The sequence below is a fragment of the Schistocerca gregaria genome, chromosome 9, assembly GCF_023897955.1.
Source record: "Schistocerca gregaria isolate iqSchGreg1 chromosome 9, iqSchGreg1.2, whole genome shotgun sequence".
Taxonomy (NCBI): Eukaryota; Metazoa; Arthropoda; class Insecta; order Orthoptera; family Acrididae; genus Schistocerca; species Schistocerca gregaria.
The window spans coordinates 191,610,569-191,624,145 of NC_064928.1; the positions used below are offsets into that span (position 1 = coordinate 191,610,569).

The 13,577-nt window shown below is 42.9% G+C and overlaps 1 long non-coding RNA gene across 1 annotated transcript in view; it reads right to left on the reverse strand.

Moving 5' to 3' along the window:
- Positions 1-2,414: 2,414 nt before the first annotated feature.
- The window catches only part of LOC126291906 (uncharacterized), a 45,134-nt gene continuing 33,971 nt past the window's right edge, over positions 2,415-13,577 (reverse strand). Inside the window, exons 3-4 of the long non-coding RNA XR_007551912.1 lie at positions 8,578-8,714; positions 2,415-2,703 (exon numbers count right to left, since the gene is read on the reverse strand). This is a non-coding gene — a long non-coding RNA (uncharacterized LOC126291906). The remainder of the gene's footprint in view (positions 2,704-8,577; positions 8,715-13,577) is intronic.

The following is a 13,577-nucleotide window of genomic DNA, read 5'->3' on the forward strand; positions in this document are numbered from 1 at the left end:
CATTTTTAGGATCTGTGGAACGAAAACTAAATGTAATGTAACGTAATCTATGCGAGCTACAGTTTCAGAAATGCAATTGCACAGACTGAATACACACTTTATGTACTGACATACTACTGCACATCGCACTTTTTACGTTGCTGACTTATTTTAGAATACTGTAAGCAATAATGTAGAACGCTTGCAGTATATAAGGTTCCTAGAGGGTGTTATGTTTGCAAACTTCTGTTATTATACATAGCCTTCACTACGCCTGTGTCATTTGTAACAATAATAGTAATTTTCAATCTGTTTAATCGTGTTGTGTCATTTAGTGAAAAACATGAGGAGTTTCTCCTTCCTAAAATTATGCTTGAGGACAATTTAAATGTGGAAATATTTAATTTGAGGGTGTGCTGTGACTTACAACAATAGTAGGTTTAATTATTTACAGTCAGTCAATCTATCCGCTTGCTTAGCGTAGTATTTTAGGCAACACGTTTTTTTTCTACAATTACAAACATGGTTAGATCAGTTTTATTACATGTAATTATTAAGTCTAACTTCTAAAATGTCATCTGTTATTAGACATATAATTAAACATAGGGGTACACACTTAAGAATTTTTGGCACGAGTCAAGGGAATATGTGCATATGCGGAAATTATCTCACACTTTTGGTTATATTGCAGACGTGTGTTTGAAATATTTTGACGTCTCATTAATTGATTTGAGCCTTACAATGTTTTCTTATGTATTCAACTAAGTTCTGCATACTCGGTGTGAACATAGCAGTTTTTGCTCTGACGACGTGGTTTGCTGACATTTTACAATATTCCAACTTCTTAGCCATGGAAAATGTTTAATTTACCATTCATTTGTTTTTGTAATGTAGAGCCACCTATTGGTAAAAAGATAACTACTTACTTATGGTACTTCCAACGAACGAAGGGCGATGCAAACAGTGGATTCATTTATTGATGTAGTACAGATATCGGCGTACACTCAATGTTTCAGTATAGCCAACTGCTGGTGACAGGAGGAACTGAGTGTTACATAGGACTTGCTTTTATTTCACATTTTGTGGGCTTGTGGGACCGTATTTGAGGTAAAACTCATTTTCAACCAATTCAAATTCTTATTTCACTATTCCTATTTTATAAGTAAATGTTGGTTTTTAGTAATTAATAGAGAAATTTATTGTCCACTATTTCCATTATTCCACGGCAAATGATATAAATTTTTAAATCAAAGTTACCAATGTGACTGGTGAGCCAGTTTTAAACGACTTTTTGGAAGTCAGTAATGCAAACAGATTTGACAAATTTTTAACAGTTCAGAAACTTCACTGTATTTGGCGACAGAGAGGGGGCGCCCACTATGGGGGTGCTTCATCAAAATATCGAGCTGTCTCCCCTCCCATGCCGCCCTTGGCCTTTACATGTGGCAGGATGTGATAACACCTGTAATGGCTGATGTCAGCGAAATATGACACGAGCTATTGTGTCGGTCGTAATATGACACTGGAAAAAGTTGCTGATGCTGATGTCAGCACTTTTCTGCCCAAAATTGACAATGCCTTACTGCTATTATACTGTTCCATTTTTATCTGTTTTGAACTCATAGGGTGAGTAGAAGGAAGATTCCTGATGTCCATTCCTATGGGTTATGTATATGAAACAACTATTAAGGAAATTTAAATTACTATGAGCTGTGGAACATCTTAATCCAAATTATGTACCCATAGCCTTTATAACTTTCTCAGTCCTGATCTTACAGTTTATTAATGAAATGTTTATATTTGTAGTCACTGCATCGTTCTGGGGCAAAATTAGACTAAAATACTAAATTTGAAAAAATCGGCGTGATTCATCAAGTGTTAGGACATGTTTGAAGTGAATACTATTCATGATAGAAAGTAACTGATATATTTGCAGTGTTCAGAAAAACTTACGTCAAACATCTAAAACTATGAAAAAATGCGACCTTAATGTAAAAGTACAGGTCGTTCCTGGATGTTGACATAGTGCTAGATACAAAGGAATATATCTGTAATGTTGTGATCAAGTGAAGACCCACTTATTCCATAGAATAGGTTATGTTAGCATATTACAACATATCCTAAACACATTTTACTGAAAAGTTACTAAAAACAAACGGAAGAAATTCCTACACAGAGCTAAGTAGCTCTCTTCAAGCAGATGCTGCCACCTGTTGGGAGGATGCGGAAACGAAAACAAATGATGCACAGGAAGGACACGCGGTAATTGAGCACTGTGAGTTTATTTCCTTACCTAGAAAAACGTAAAAGATGGAAGTAACATACATGCTACATGGACAGGAGTTCAAGACCATATGTTTGGAAATCACTGGATCTTATGTCATATTTTTTTTAAATATGAATTAAGACCTTTATACAGTTCGATACAGTACCTACTCCACCATATTTGAATTAAAACAGAAACAGAAGTACATTAGAAGGAAATGCTATTGAATTCAGCTAAGCTCAGAGAAGGCGCAACGACGGAAGTCCATCGTAGGCAACACCAGGTTGTGGCTAAACGCTGATGGCGTTGCTGGTGATCCAGTCGAGCACGGAGGTGATCCTGACGTAGGCAGCGGCTGCCCCGGCTACGTCACAGCCCTCCTCCGGAAGGAAGCTGGACACCCCAATCTGCTTGTAGCCGCCGGCGCTCTTGACAACAAGCGCGCTACCGAGGTCCCCCTGCAGCACAGACAGTTATTTCCTTACACTTCTGCTGCAAATATTAAGAAAGCTTACGAACAATAATTACGCCTTAATCTACACAAATGATCTGAATTGGGAGGTAGGTAAAAGATTCAAATAATAATTTTTTTCCAGTTGCCAACAATGACGTCTGCCCATACCAACTCACAGGCACTATCTACTTCAATTTCCCGACAAGATGAACTACATCTAACAGCAACAAACACGCCACCGCCAACCGTGTTTAGCATATCCTTTCGAACACCGTTCGTAAAAATTTCGGCTGAGCTTATCTACGGTTTTAGCCATCTTTCAGTGCCTATAACGATTTGAGCATCAGTGCTTTCCGTTAGCGCTAGGAGCTATGGTACTTTCCCTACACTGCTACGACAATTTACAGCTGTTATACCGATCGTTCCTGTATCTACGTTCTTCCTGTGTTCGGCCTGCACCGTTTGTGGCTGAAGCGCTTCTTGTGTTTTCCCGAGACCCTCTAACCTAAAAAAACCGCCCAGTCCACGCCACACAGCCCCCGCTACCCGTGCGGAACCCGAAACCCAACCATACACGCTAGCAAAACCGACCGAACCTCTGATTCAGACCCTCCACTCAGCTCCGTACCGGAGGTCTGCAAACGGTCCTGTCGACTAAACTGCAAATAGTCAGCTTTCATCTCCCAAGCAAGACTGGCAGCCTTTAACACTTCTGTTAGCCGCTCGAAACCAGAGGGAATCTCTTCTGATCCAAAGTGACGGACATCATTATTACCGACTTCAACCACCACCTGCGGTTGGTTGCACCCTGTGCTCCGTTCCACGTCTGAAATGACTCCGCCCGGTGTGCACACGGAGTGCACATGGGCTTTCTTCGCCTTGAAGAAGCAATGAATAACAGCCGACTATTGGGCTTGAAGTGGCGACCCACAGACGCCAGCCAGAAACGCTAACCACTGTTTCAGAAGTTCCCACTGGAGTCGACTACAGCACCCTGAAGCTAAAAAATAAACCATCCATCAATCCGAAGATTGTTTTAAACACTACAGCTCTTTATGGGCGTGGTCCTGTTGGAGGTGGTATGGCGTTCCCTTCCTCTGGCCGTTGAACTTACTTACACAACCAGTTCTAGGGGACGTACAGCATAGCAAGGACTCCGAACCGTTTAGCAACTCGGCATTTTTTTACATCAGTTTACATTGTGTTAGATGGAAGAAGTCATATGTGTAGGTTAGAGTCATAATTCACATGCTCCAAAATAGTGAACATTGAGATGCCGACATATTCTCATATAGCTTCATGCATAGAACATAATTCACGAAACAGTTATTCACATTTGGCACAGGCTCCTTGAGAAGACCGGCGTTAAACTTCATGGTTAGTTTCACAAGTCTCATGATCCGCTGGATCTTGTGAGTTTTGTCCCGTACCTCATCTTGACCAATCATCGATTAGCTCACTCGGCGCCACTTTCTTGTGTAGTAGTAAATATTGATTCCGGTGGAGTGTGTTTTCTGTTCTGTTCAGTTACTTTGGGGAATATAATTGGATTTAGTGGTTGGAATAAAACTGATTTGAGACACAAGTCATGGAAGAAAAAGTGTTGCATATCGAGTCGCAACACGATAGTTCCCGCGAACCAACATCGTCCAAACAGCTCAGTACCAAAACTTACAAGATCCAAAATGGGGATTGTCAAAACTTACATGTTCCATAGCTCATTAACAAAACTCACGTGATCCATGATACAACCCTAAATTATTGTAATTTCTTAATAAGCAAACATAATCTGAAATATACATAATGATTTATAGCCATTGCTATTGCACATACTGATGTCAATATATCGACATGTGTACGACGCATGTAAAACACGTTTTTAGTCATTTGTGAAAATTTATGTTTTTGGAGCATGTGAGTTATGCTTCTAACCTACTTATATGTAAGAGACAAAAATTCTAGCACTGAATTAGTAGCCTGGCACTTTACCACTGAGCCACCAACTCTAAATCTAGATCTCGTCAACAGCTCTCTGCATGAAAGTGCTAGTGGAACATTGCCCTCTGGTCGTATTGTCACATTGTTTTCAGTGTGAGGAGCATCCCAACGAATCTCACGATCGACGAGTGGTTCTTCAGTTTCCTTGAAAGAGAAGTCCCAGATATGTAAATGCGCCTCAACACTTGGTAAGGCCTCATATGGAGAATGCAGACGAAGTCTGTGACTTTTCGTCTTCTTTATAAAGAGTCAAACCGTCGACTACGTATGTGACACCCAAAATACGACGAAGGATACGATACGGTTTAAAGTAACAGTTTAGAAACTCTTCTGATAGTCTCAGCTTCCTCACCAAGTCTCCCAAGCTTGTCTAGCACTACAGGGTGCTTGGTGTTATTATAGTGCTCTCGTTTCTTCTTGGCGCCCAGGGTCCATCGGCGAGCCAACTGCCTTTTCTTTAGTCCTGGTGATCAGCTGTTCCTTATAGTCATCCTGAGTACCATCCAGCTGACTCGGGAACGTTATGCCCATTGTGTTTCGACGTCGCGACAGTGGGGCAAAAACAATGGTGTGAAGTAGGAACTCTCTTGCTTCACTGTGTTTTTTATGCGAATTCTTCGACAATGGCACACCTATGATGAAAGCTAACGGGCGAGGTAATCATTGTAGAATCGTATCTTGCATTCCCCATATGTAGACTCCAGGAACCTGTTGAAAGTGTTGGTTTCAGTTTGGTGAAATGACGCTGCTGCAAGCGGAGTTGGTACCAAATGTCCCGGAGGTGATTGTGGCACATTCTTCCGTCGCTGGCTTTCCTTACAGTGGCTCAAATACTCTCTAACCGATCCGTAGAGACATGTCCAGCGATAGGTACGTCTGATTCTGTCTAGAGTCTTCACGAGTTCCATGTTACCATGTGTTGGCGTGTCGTGGAAAAATATGCAAGATAGCTGGCTGTAGATGAGCTGAGATTACCAGCTACCATTTTTCTCCCATCGGATCATAGATTCTCTCACACAAAATTCCATTTATTAACTGGATTTCTTCTCTGGTTCCGCCCCACTTCCATAAAGATTTCTGTGGTTTTCAGCAACGCTGGATTTTTCCTATGCTAAGCGGCCATGTAATTTAATGCAGCGATCCCTCGGATTTTGTGGCACAGTATAGCCACAGCAACACCAGGCAGAGGTGGTGACGTAGCCATGGATCAGAAGGATACGACCAACACCAGGTCAGCCGCAGGTATGAGCACACGTTGCTACATTCTCACCAATTGCCAGGCACAAGCTAAACATTCAGAGAGAGAGAGAGAGTGAGAAAGAGAGAGTGAGATAGATGGGAAAAAATTCCTAAGCTCATGTTAAGTGGAGAAACAACCGGTTCCTCCAACATAATAACAGCACTCAAAGACTTGACAGTGCAATTAATAGCCTGCAACGAATCGTTAAGTAAACAAAGTGAAACGAGGACGACTGATCACTGGTGAAGAAGCACGACACATTTTGTGATAACGAACAGAGCCCAAATTGTTGCATCACGCCCATGTCCATTAACACTGCAGTTCTCCAGCTCTGAATACAGCTGGTCATTAAGAATAATGGCGTTTCCAGCTAATCACTCGTTTCAGTGATTATTACGGTGCAGAGACATCCCCGTGGTAGGTATTCCAGCACCTCACGCGAACACGCTGCTTCTCATTCCCGAGCCGACATCACGACTTCCAGCAGCGTTATACACCCCAATGGTTCACTGTGGGTCATCATCTTCCAGAGCGAGATCGAGGACGCTCTAAGATCATGTGGGGGCATCATGTTGTTCGCCTGTCAGACAGCACATCGTGAGCCTCGGGCCAGACTACTGCTGTAGCGGCTCTGCCTACCAGGACAGGTGAGCCAGCAGCAGGAGTCAGCGGAATTCCTCCGTGTCACTGGCACACAGCGTCAGCTGAGGCTCGTGAGAGGACACACAACTGTAAACACGAATGAACAAATACTGTCTTGCTAATTGTACTGCATATTTCTACCACCATCAGTTATTTTGCTGTCCAAACAGCAGAACTCCTCTACTACTTTGTCTCACTTCCTAATCTAATTCCCGCAGCATCGCCCGGTTTAATTCGACTATATTCCATTATCCTCGTTTTGGTTCTGTTGATGTTTATCTTATACCCTCCTTTCAAGACACTGTCCATTCCGTTCACAACTGCTTTTCCAAGTCCTTTGCTGTCTCTGACAGAATTACAATGTCATCGGCGAACAACAAAGTTTTTATTTCTTCTCCATGGATTTCAATTCCTACTCCGAATTTTTCTTTTGTTTCTTTTACTGCTTGCTCAATATACAGATTGAGTAACATCAAGGGTATGCTACAACACTGTCTCATTCCCTTCTCAACTGCTGCTTCCCTTTCGTGCCCCTCGACTCTTATAACTGCCATCTGATTTCTGTACAAATTGTAAATAGCCATCGCTCCCTGTATTTTACCCCTGCCACCTTAAGAATTTGAAAAAGATTCTTCCCGTCAATATTGTCAAAAGCTTTCTATAACTCTACAAATGCTATAAACGTAGATTTGCCTTTTTCTAATTTATCTTCTATGAGAAATCGTAGGGTCAATATTGCCTCGCCTGTTCCAACACTCCTCCAGAATCCGAACTTATCTTGCCCGAGGTCGGCTTATGCTTGTTTCTCCATTCTTCTGTAAAGGATTCGTGTTAGTATTTTGCATTCGTTACTTATTAAACTGATAGTTCGGTAATTTTCATGCCTGTGAACACATGATCTCTTTGGAATTGGGATTATTATATTCTTCTCGAAGTCTGAGGGTATTTCGCCTGTCTCATACAACTTGCTCACCAGATGGAAGAGTTTTGTCGCGGCTGGCTCTCCTAAGGCTATCAGTAGTTCTAATGGAATGTTGTCTACTCATGGGGCATTGTTTCGACTCAGGTCTTTCAGTGCTCTGTCAAATTCTTCACGCAGTATCATATCTTGCTCCTAATCTTCTTCTACGTCCTCCTCCATTTGCATAATATTGTCCTCAAGTACATCCCCCCCCCCCCCCCCCCCCTGTGTACTCCTTCCACCTTTCTGCTTTCCCTTCTTTGGGTAAGACTGGTTTCCTATCTTACTTGATATTCGTACAGGTAGTTCTCTTTTCTCCGAAGGTCTCTCTAATTTTTCTGGAGGCAGTATCTATCTTACCCCTAGTGATGTATGATTCTACACCTTTACATCTGTCCTCTAACCATACCTGCTTAGCCATTTTATGGATGGTTCAAATGGCTCTGAGCACTATGGGACTTTACATCTATGGCCACCAGTCCCCTAGAACTTAGAACTACTTAAACCTAACTAACCTAAGGACAACACACAACACCCAGCCATCACGAGGCAGAGAAAATCTCTGACCCCGCCGGGAATTGAACCCGGGAACCCGGGCGCGGGAAGCGAGAACGCTACCGCACGACCACGAGATGCGAGCCATTTTATGGAAGTAAAATAGCTGTGTTACGGTCTGCTTACGTCTCACAGACATGTGCTCTTAGTCCTTATTTACGTTCTAGATTGAAAATGTCATATTCAAGAGTAATTTTTATATAATTAATAATATTTGATAGCTTCACAACGTCTAGCTATAAATAACTCCATCACCATCTAAATTAATTACTGGTGTGGTATCAACATATTCAGCTCCCTCTAAGCTCAGGCACATCAAATTCTGTTAGTTCGAATACATAAATAGTGCAACATTAATTAATTACAAGTGTGTATTGCCAAAAGCATTTACACTTCCACAATTTTGCAGAGTTTAAAACACCACAGAACAGGAAGTTTTTTTTAGAAGTTAGTGGTCAAGTTGAACCACACTTTCTACTCACCCAGCAAGAGCCAGTGTACTCGTTTCCGGCACACAGCGTGCTTTCAATAACGGCGCCTGATTCGTAGAACTGCTCGCATACTTGGTTGGGAACAACCGTCACATCAGTCCACTGAAGAGTCTCTGAACCGTCTACAGCTATAATAAAAATAATCAAATCATATCACCTTTGTGCCACTTTACCAGCATGCACATTCAGCATGAACATCAGTAGCAGTACAATAAAAATAAATAAGTGAGAATCTTTGAGTAATGAACTATTAAAATCACTGTAATAATATTCACTACGATTAGTGAACGCTGTTGGATTAGTTACCGAACTCTATTCGCCGAAATTTTTCGTTATGGTACAGACTGATTCAGTTTCCATGTCGCGAATAAATTTTATGTTTGTGTGCATAGTTACGTACTGACTACTGTCAGTTGGAAATGCAAGTGCCGTGTGGCTGGGGCTTCCCGTGGGGTAGAGCGATCACCTGACGCCACGTCGACGAGTTGCGTGTCGATGGGGTTGAAGTGATGATCTACATCTACGTGATTACTCTGCTATTCACAATAAAGTGCCTGGTAGAGGGTTCAATGAACCACCTTCGAGCTGCCTCTCTACTGTTCCACTCTCGAACGGCACGCGGGAAAAACGAGCACTTAAATTTTTCCGTGGGAGCCATGATTTCTCTGATTTTATCGTGATCAGCATTTCTCCCTATGTAGGTGGGTGCTAGCAAAATGTTATCGCAATCGGAGGAGAAAACTGGTGATTGAAATTTCATGAGAAGATCCCGTCGCATCGAAAAACGCCTTTGTTTTAATGATTGCCACTCCGATTCACGTATCATGTCTGTGACACGATCACCCCTCTTTCGCGATAATACAGAACGAGCTGCTCTTCTTTGTACTTTTCTGATGTCATCCGTCAGTCCCACCTGATGCGGATCCCACACCGCACAGCAATACTCCAGAATAGGGCGGACAAGCGTGGTGTAAGCAGTCTCTTTAGTAGACCTGCTGCACCTTCTAAGTGTTCTGCTAATGAATCGCAGTCTTTGGTATGCTCTACCCTCAATATTATCTACGTGATCGTTCCAATTGAGGTTATTTGTAATTGTAATCCCTAAGTATTTAGTTGAATTTACAGCCCTCGGATTTGTGTGACTCATCGCGTGATAGAAATTTAACGGATTTCTTTTAGTGTTCATGAGAATAACTTCTCACTTTTCTCTATTCAGGGTCAATTGCCACTCTTCGCACCATACAGATATCTAAATCATTTTGCAAGTCGTTTTGATCATCTGATGACTTTACCAGGCGGTAAATGACAGCATCATCTGCAAACAATCTAAGACGGCTACTCACATTGTCTCTTATGTCGCTAATATATATCAGGAACAATAGAGGGCTTATAACACTTCCTTGGGGAGTGATGGTAAGGATAACACAACACCCAGTCCCTGAGTGGTGAAAATCTCCGGCCCAGACGGAAATCGAACCCGGGCCGTTAGGTATGACATTCCGTCGCGCTGACCACTCAGCTACCATGGGCGGACTATTATCAAATGAATGAACACCATAGAGAAAGGTACTAAACATCAGTATCAACTGTATACTTATTAGTCTTCAGCAAATGACATGACGCTGGTGAGATTTAAATTGAACAAATAAAGATGTTAATCCTGTTCATTGTCTACATAAACTGTTTTTATCGAAAATTAATCATTCATATAACATAAGTTGTCCACAACCAGGAGTTGCACGCTAAATGAAAGGTTTCACTCGATGCCTCTTTCTTTTGGGCTGGATTACTGTGACGGGGTGATGTGCTCCATGCATTGCTAAGTATCTAAGTAGAGGTATAAAGTAAACAGGTTGTGTATGTTACGTTTGTGAATATTACCATTTTTCAAATGCACAATAAAATTATTTGCAACTAATTTTGACATTACACAAAGCAAGATCGATATGTATTTAAAAAAAAGTCTTACAGTGTCTTATTCACAGACTGCTCTTCATCTGCAGTAGTAATATTTGATATTATTACTACCTACTTACAAACTGCAGAAGGGCAAAGTAGGATTGGCAGCAGGAGAGATACAAAAATTTGTAATCATGCATTCCTATAGGGAAAACACATTGTAGCGCCAAAGAAACTGGTTCAGGGATGCATAGTCAAATAGAAGAGGCAGAATACGACGCTGCGGTCGGAAACGCCAATATAAGACGACAAGAGTCGCAGTTGTTAGACAGCTTACTGCAGTAATAATGGCAGGTTATCAAGATTTAATTGAGTTTGAAAGTGGTGTTATAGCCAGCGCACGAGCGATAGAACACAGCATCTCCTAGGTAGTGGAGAAGTGTGGATTTTTCCCATACAACTATTTTATGAGTGTGCTGTGAATATCAGGAATCCGTTAAAACATCACATCTCCGACATCGCTGCAGCCCGAAAAAATCCTGCAAGAACGGCACCAACGACGACTCAAAAGAGTCGTTCAACGTGACAGAAGTGCAACCCTTTCGAAATTGCTACAGATTTCAATGCTGGGCCAGCAACAAGTGTCAGCGTGCGAACCATTCAACGAAACATCATCGATATGGGGTTTCGGAGCCGAAGACCCACTCGTCTACTCTTGATGACTGCACGTCACAAAGTCTTACGCCTCGCCTGGACCCGTCAACACCGGCACTGGAGTGTTGGTGACTGGAAACATGTTGCCTGATCGTACGAGTCTAGTTTCAAACTGTATTGAGCGGACGGACGTGTATTGGTATGGAGGCAACTTCGTAAATCGATGGACCCTGCATGTCAGCAGGGGACTTTCCAAGATGGTGGAGGCTCTATAATGGTGTGGGGCTTATGCGACCCCTAATACGTCTAGATACGACTCTGATAGGTGACACGTCGTAAGCATCCTGTCTGATCACCTGCATCCATTCATGTCCATTGCGCATTCCGACGGACTTGGACAATTTCAGCAGGACAATGCGACACCCCACACGCCCAGAATTCCTACAGAGTGGCTCCAGAAACACACTTCTGAGTATAAAGACTTCACTTAGCCACCAGACTTCCCAGTCATGATCATTACTGAGCATATCTGGGATGCCTTGAAACGTGCTCTTCAGAGGAGATTTCCACCCCTTCGTACTCCTACGGATTTGCGTCATGCTGTCAGTTTACCACCAGCACTACTTCAGACATTAGTTGAGTCCATGTCACGTCATGCTGCAGCACTTCTGCTCGTTCACAGGGAGGGCCTACACGATATTAGCAGGTGTACCACTTTGCTTAGATCTTCAGTGTAAATGTAGCGTACAAGAGATTTAAATAAACACTTGGACGAAAGCGAAGGTGCTGTAAATACATGTAGAGCTCCCTGTCAGTTAGCAAGCCAGTGCTAAGCGAAGAAAAGCCTGAAGGTAGTGGACGATATATGGAAAGCTATTGAATGAGAAGAGAAAGTAGGTACACAGCTGCTACACCACGAAGGTGAGGTGCTACAGACGCGAAATTTAACCGACAGGAAGAAGATACTGTGATATGCAAATGATTAGCTTTTCAGAGCATTCACACAAGGTTGGCGCTGTGGGCGACACCTACAAAGTTCTGTCATGAGGAAAGTTTCCAACCGATTTCTCATACACAAACAGCAGTTGACCGGCGTTGCCTGGTGAAACGTTGTTGTGATGCTTCGTGTAAGGAGGAGAAATGCGTAGCATCGAGTTTCCGCCTTTGATTAAAGTCGGATTATAGCCTATCGCGATTGCGGTTTATCGTATCGCGACATTGCTGCTCGCGTTGGTCGCGATCCAATGACTGTTGGCAGAATATGGAATCGGTGGGTTCAGGAGGGTAATGCGGAACGCCGTGCTGGATTCCAACGGCCTCGTATCACAAGCAGTCGAGATAACAGGCATTTTATCTGCATGGCTGTAACGGATCGTGCAGCCACGTCTCGATCCCTGAGTCAACAGATGGGGACGTTTGCAAGACAACAACCATCTGCACGAACAGTTCGACGACGTTTGCAGCAGCATGGACTATCAGCTCGGAGAGCATGGTTGCGGTTACCCTTGATTCTACATCACAGACAGGAGCGCCTGCGATAGTGTACTCAACGACGAACCTGGGTGCACGAATGACAAAACGTCATTTTTGTGGATGAATCCAGGTTCTGTTTACAGCATCATGATGGTCGCATCCGTGTTTGGCGACATCGCGGTGAACGCACATTGGAAGCGTGTATTCGTCATCGCCATACTGCCGTATCACCCGGCGTGATGGTATGGGGTATCATTGGTTATACGTCTCGGTCACCTCTTGTTCGCATTGACGGCACTTTAAACATTGGACGTTACATTTCAGATGTGTTACGACCCGTGGCTCTACCCTTCAATCGATCCCTGCGAATCCATACATTTCAGCAGGATAATGCACTACCGCATGTTGCAGCTCCTGTACGAGCCTTTCTTGATACAGAAAATGTTGGACTGGTGCTCTGGTCAGCACATTCTCCAGATCTCTCACCAACTGAAATCGTCTGGTCAATGGTGGCCGAGCAACTGGCTCGTCGCAATACGCCAGTCACTACTCGTGATGAACTGTGGTATCGTGATGAAGCTGCATGGGCAGCTGTACCTGACACGCCATCCAAGCTCTGTTTGACTCTATGACCAGGCGTATCAAGGCCGTTATTATGGCGAGAGGTGCTTGTTCTGGGTACTGATTTTTCAGGATCTATGCATCCAAATTGCGTGTAAACTTAATCACATGTCAGTTCCAGTATAATACATTTGTCCAATGAATACCCGTATATCATCTGCATTTCTTCTTGGTGTAGCAGTTTTCTATGGCCAGTAGTGTAGAAATGAGATGATGGAAAAGAAGTTGCGAGAAAAGTTTGATGAATCACTGATAGTCCTAGTAAAGTTTCCGCCATGATTGGGAAACAATTTTCCTGAGATTTTAATAGCTTTTGATATTGCGTAACATCAGTCATTAAGTGC